This window comes from Triticum aestivum, chromosome 3A, assembly GCF_018294505.1.
Source record: "Triticum aestivum cultivar Chinese Spring chromosome 3A, IWGSC CS RefSeq v2.1, whole genome shotgun sequence".
Taxonomy (NCBI): Eukaryota; Viridiplantae; Streptophyta; class Magnoliopsida; order Poales; family Poaceae; genus Triticum; species Triticum aestivum.
In genome coordinates, this window is record NC_057800.1 from 43,001,012 (window position 1) to 43,008,072 (window position 7,061).

Genomic DNA, 7,061 nt, shown 5'->3' on the forward strand with positions numbered 1-7,061 from the left:
CATTTTTATATACTATGTACTTTTTTATGGGTATACTATGTACTTTTTAAATTAAAGCATAGCATTTTTAAAGCATAGCATTTTCATATATTCGTCCTGGTTTATTGGCCCGTTTAGTATTTTGTGCCAAATTTTGACAATGAATTTAATTAATAAAATATTAATGCATATCACAAAAAATAGTCATTGAAAACTATGTTCAAATATTAATCTAACGATATAATTTTTTATGACATGCATTAACATATGGTTAAATTTTGATACAAAATACGAAGAGAACGAATAAACCAGAACGAAGTTAATAGTATATACGTACTTGGTATTATAGATGTGGTCATTTTTTACATAAACTTTGTTAAAAGTTTCGCAAAACCAATGCTCACCTCATTATGGACGGGGAATTCCCTAAAAAAAACATTATGGACGGGGAAGTACACAAGACTAGTCATTATCGTCGGGTAGTCAGCAGTGCATCGTCCTTAGTCACCCGTTGACCCAAATGGCAGTAGCTTTCTTTGGGCTGTTAATTCCTGTACGCAACGCTGTTAAGAATAACGTAGCAAGGTAAATGAAATCCTAGTCGCTATAGATTCGATCCACCGAGGCACAAACGGTCCACTGTTCTGTTCACACAATCCACCATCATATTACATCACCTTTTACGTAGAAACACCGTTCATATGTAGAGGGACAAAATCACCGGGTTTTTTCTTTGAAACGAAGACAAAAGTTTTGCCTCTTCAATTAAATAAGGGAGATAATAGTTTAGAGATTTTTACAACACACTCACAAATGCGACATGGCAATTACTTGAACACTGTGATGTTCCTTAGTTTCTTTGCACCGGCGGCCACCTAAAGTTTTGCATCTTCTAAAATGTTGGTAAGAAGAATCGTCGGCAGCGTGCTTTTGTGGCGGAAAATATGAGCGTTTCTCTCGTTTCAAATGGCCCAAGAAACGAGCATGGTGAGGGAGACCACTGCGTTTCGGTTAGGAATATTATCGTCGGTTCTTTTTTGCTACCACGCGTTGACGGTTTCATCCAAGTGCCACTAGGAGGTGTCCATGTGTGCAAGTCGAAGCTTCTCTATGATCAATCTCCAAAGCCTAAGCGTGTAGCGACACTTGAAGAAGAGGTGTGTCCCCGTTTCATGTTCCCTCTTGCAAAGTGGGCAAACGCCACAGTTTGGCCAACCACGCTTCTCCCGACGATCGGCTGTCCAAATCCTATCTTGCAAGGTCAATCAAGCTAATAATTTAACCTTCGGAGGTGCCCAAGACTTCCAAACCATGCGGTCCATGGGGGGAGAGGGTCAAGCCTAGAAACCAAGCCTTGTAGGTGGAGCTCGCCGTATATATCATGTCGTTCGCATGCTTCCAAATGATATCATCTTTCGCTTGCATATCAAGGCGGAAGTCATGTAAGAGCATCCAAAGGTTGAAGAATTCAAAGATGTGGTTGACAGAGATAGTGGTGCCTTGCTTTATTTTGAAGATCCAAGCATTCCCCTTGAGAGCCTCACGCACCCTCCAATTCTTTCTTGTCGAGGCATCAAAAATTAGCGGTGCAATGTCCTTGGGCTTGCGACCAAGAAGCTAAGGGGAGTCCCAAAAAGGCGTTTTCGCGCCATCCCCGATGGTGATAGTCGTAGATGCATAGAAAAACTCACGGTCCTCTACACGGTGCAGGGGTTGCCAAGTCCAACCCAAAGTTTTCTGGGCTCCTTCCATTCAAACCATATCCATCGTAACCGCAAGGCCCTTGCGAACTTTTCGGTATTGAGCACCCCAAGGCCACCGTACTCCTTTAGTCTGCAAACCACATTCCAGTTGACCTTACATTTGGCTCCGTGGTCTTTTCCGCACCCGACCAAAGGAAAGCCCTCTCAATCTTGTTGAGGTTATCCAGCGTGCTAGGGGGCACGATGAGAGGTGTGATCAAGAACACCGCTTGGGAGGAAATGACCGACTTGACAAGAGTCGTTTGCTGAGTGATGTTTTGACCTTCCCAAGTGACGAGTTTTCCGTCCGCCTTGTCGACAAGGTATTGGAAGTCCACCACCTTCAACTGCCACACCGGAAGCGGAAGGCCTAAGTATTTCACCGGAAAGGAGGCTTGGGCCGCCGGCATACTTGTGAGGATGTGCTCAAGATCAAGATGATTGCAATGAATTGGTACGACCGAGCTTTTCTAGAAGTTGATGCATAGGCCCATCACGTCACCGAAGCCCCGCAAGATAGCAGCAAGATTGTCAATGTCCTTCTTGATTGGCGCCATGAAGACCGCCGCATCGTCCGCATATAGGGAGGTTCTCGTGATGGCACCCGGACCGTGAAGCTTGTGGAGGAGCCCTTTCCGCGTGGCTAGGTCCAGAATCTTATGCAAGGGTCAATCGCCAGGAAAAAAGGAGGGGGAGAGGGGGTCCCCCTGCTTGAATCCACTCCCGTGCATGATTGGAGGGCCGGGCACACCGTTTAATAGTCAGAAAAATTGATCATCCCTACATATCAATAGTGCACGATCTGCACTACTGGGCACGCCGTTCGAAGAGTTCCGGTCCAGCCTGTGCATCCGACCACCGAACGCATAAAATGCGGCGGGGTGTCAATGACCAACTGCAAGTCATAGCTGACCCGGTCATCTACCTGTACGCACGCGTTGTACCACGAACCCACTAGTGCACGATCTGCACTACCGGCTGTAACCTATACCATATAAGCAGAGCTACACGAGGATTAGCACTACGGTGCATCACTCCATCTTGCCTCTCATCTGTTCACAGTGACGAATAGTTAATAAGGAGAGCGAAAGTGCATAGGAACACACGGCGACGCTCCCCACTGGAATCCTATCTATCCATTTGTCTTGGGATCCTCAACCACTATATTAGATACGCCGTACTGCAAACTTATCAACATGTATTTTCATTTGTTTTGATGTATATCAGTCTTTAATTCCACGTGGTTCCGTACTCACTTGTGTGCAGCAGCCAGGGCCTATCCACCTCAACTAACAGCGGCCAACTACATGCATTCAATGCATCTGGTCTCCATCCTCCCACCTACCCCATCTCTTCTCCACAAACGCCTTGTTCTTCCCCATTAGCTCCTAAAGAATCCTCATCAAGTCACCAAGTGTTCGTCATGTTCTTCTTCATCTTGCTCCTTTTATGGTTGAAAGATCGTGGATGTCGCCTAGAGGGGGGGGGGGTGAATAGGCGTTTTAAAATAATTACGGTAGAGGCTCGAACAAATGCGGAATAAACCTAGCGGTTAATTTGTCAAGCACAAAACCTACAACAACTAGGCTCACCTATGTGCACCAACAACTTATGCTAAGCAAGGTAAGCAACAAAGTGATAGCAAGATATATGACAAATAACAATATGGCTATCACAAAGTAAAGTGCATAAGTAAAGGGCTCGGGTAAGAGATAACCGAGGCACGAGGAGACGATGATGTATCCCGAAGTTCACACCCTTGCGGATGCTAATCTCCGTTTGGAGCGGTGTGGAGGCACAATGCTCCCCAAGAAGCCACTAGGGCCACCGTAATCTCCTCACGCCCTCGCACAATGCAAGATGCCGTGATTCCACTAAGGGACCCTTGAGGGCGGTCACCGAACCCGTACAAATGGCGACCCTTGGGGGCGGTCACCGAACCCGTACACTTTGGCAACCCTTGGAGGCGGTCACCGGTACCCGTCAAATTGCTCGGGGCGATCTCCACAACCTAATTGGAGACCCCGACGCTTGCCCGGAGCTTTACACCACAATGATTGAGCTCCGAACACCACCAACCGACTAGGGGGCCCAAGCACCCAAGATAAACAAGCTCAAGGGCACCAAGCACCCAAGAGTAATAAGCTTCTCAACTTGTAACTTCCACGTATCACGTGGAGAACTCAAACCGATGCACCAAATGCAATGGCAAGGGCACACGGAGTGCCCAAGTCCTTCTCTCTCAAATCCCACCGAAGCAACTAATGCTAGGGAGGAAAATGAGAGGAAGAACAAGAAGGAGAACACCAAGAACTCCAAGAACTAGATCCAAGGGGCTCCCCTCACATAGAGGAGAAAGTGATTGGTGGAAATGTGGATCTAGATCTCCTCTCTCTTTTCCCTCAAAAACTAGCAAGAATCCATGGAGGGATTGAGAGTTAGCAAGCTCGAAGAAGGTCAACAATGGGGGAAGAACACGAGCTCAAAGGATAAGGTTCAATGGGGAAGAAGACCCCCTTTTATAGGACCTCCCGAATCCAACCGTTATGCTCACAGCCCGCATCGAGCGGTAGTACCGCTTGACATCACGGTACTACCGCTAGGGGTAGCGGTACTACTGCTCGGGGTAGCGGTACTACTGCTTGCGAGCGGTACTAAAAAATTACATCCGTGCCTACCACCGCTGGACTTGTGACGAGATTTTGGTCCCGAGCGGAAGTAGCCACGGAAGTAGCCGCGGTAGTACTGCTCCAAGCGGTAGTACCGCTCCCAAGGGCGGTAGTACCGCTCCCAAGGGCGGTAGTAAAAAATTACTTCCGCTCCTACCCGCGGTACTACCGCTGCAGCCTTTTCAGAACACCAAAACTGCCACAACTTCTTCATTCGGACTCCGAATTCGATGAAACCAAGTTTGTTGGAAAGCTAGCGACAAGGGCTAACACAATCTTGAAAGAAATACCAATAATAAGCAAATGAGAAAAGGCCCAAAAGAAAATGGTGAGAACCCTTCCTCGGAGAAGACCGGTAAAACCTCCAACACCGAAAACATCATAGAAGACGCATGCAAACTCCGTTTTCGATGAACTCAAGCTTGTCATAAAGATGACCATAAGCTCTAAGACTCACAAAGAGAATCAAACAAGAACCAAGAAACATGATGAAAGGATGCAATGGTTTGAGCTCTCGACGAACGATACGATCAAGCTACTCACTTGAGAGCCCCCCTTGATAGTACGGCTATCGATCCTATAACCCGGTCTCCCAACTACCACCATGAGACCGGTAAAATAGAAAACCTATCAAGGGCAAACCTTTGCCTTGCACATGGTCCAGTTGAGCTAGATGATGACGATCTTGACTCCCTCAAGTTGGACCACCTTTCTTGATTGCATTGGCTCGATGAAGACTAGATGATTGCTCCCCCATAGTTCACTATGGGTGAGCGACTCTTCGGCACATATTCACAAGTCCATTGACACCACAATGGATGGCAAGATTCAAACTTGATTGCTCCCCCATACTCCATTATGGGTGAGCCACTCTTTGTGTTGCTCCACTTGAACTTGCACACTGCAAACTTGATGACGATCACCACTTGATGTCATCCTCCATGGGTTGTATGGGATCTTCCTCTTGACGCAAGACCATGGAAACATACCTAACCCCACAAAGAACTCTCACGTAGACCATGGGTTAGTACACAAAGCATAATGGACAATGCTTACCATACCATGGGAACACTTGGTCCCACTCGGTACATCTTCTATGCTTTGTGAGTTGATCAACTTGATTCACTCTTGACTTAGTCTTGATCAACCTTGAATCTTTCCGACTCTCTTCATTTGGATGATGTCTTGAAGGTAAATATGAATGATCACACAATCTTCTTCTTCAAGACATGCTTGCAATAAGCTCAACACTCACATGACCAATCTTTGGATAATTCCTTAATAGCACCTTGGTCAACCCATAAACTCCTTGAAACCAACACATGGACTTCAAGAAATGCCTATGGAAACATCCTTCAAATATAACTCGATGCAACCATTAGTCCATAGAGATTGTCATCAATTACCAAAACCAAACATGGGGGCACCGCATGTTCTTTCAATCTCCCCCATTTTGGTAATTGATGACAATCACTTTCAAGAGAGTTTATACAAGGAATTATGCATCACCATGCAATGCAACAACCAATGATGCATGAGAATGAGATGCAAATACTATGGAGCAAAACTAAAGCAAGAGGAGATAACTCTCTAAACTTCTCCACAAAACTCTCTGAAACTCCTCCCCCATTGGCATCGATTGCCAAAATGGGTGAAAAGCTTAGAATGCCAATATAAGGAGTGTTCCTCCATAAATTGCGTATCTCTCAAAAAGAGAGTGAAATGCCATACACAAATCCAATGGTAAATACTTGGAGGAAGACAAACTATATTGAGGCACAAAGATTGCTAAAGAATGATATGACACAAAGACATAACAGAGAGAGACACAAGCAATCATACCAATTGAAGCAAGCAATCAACGGATATCAATTGAACCTACTAGACCAATGATCCTACATGCAACAAGAATAAAGATATTATGATAAACGCAAAGGAGTGTTCTAAAGAAACTAGAGAAGCTCCCCATGATTTGTGCACACATAAGAATTTTTGTATTTGAATACAAAGTGCACAAAATAGGATCATAGCTCCCCCAAAATCAATAGAAACTCACATCCAGTGCAAGTGAGCATATAGGAAACAAAGCCTAGCGCTTGCAACAAGTACATGGTTGAGCAACATGTAAAAGAGGCAACTTAAGAATAGGCTCAACCAACATTACGTGTGTGAGTCATGGCGAAGCACTTGAGAGGACTAAAATTAGGATGAGCATTAGGCATCAACATAGTCTTGAAATAATGAGGCACACGGTGCAAGGCCTATCATTCCCACACACACAACTAGCAAGTGGGTTCACAAGCTTACTAATAAGCATATAAAGAACTTATGCTTGTGACAACCCGTGGTGAAGATAGAAGATGAAAGCCTCATCAAGACGAGGGATGCCAATTAAGATGGCAAAAACCTTGTAAAGATAAGCATGAGGAAAATAATCTTCACCACACAAGAGTGCATCAAGATGCAACGATAGAGGACACACACTCAAGGCAAGAGCTTTCACGGAGCCACCAAAGAAATAACATAAGAAAGACAGGGAGGACGTGAAAGAAAGGATATCAACTAGAGATGTAATTTCTCTCAAGTGTATAAGGTTCTATGTAGACGAATATATCTACAAAGAAGGATGTACACCCGAAATAGATACAACACGAAGGAACAAGATATCCAC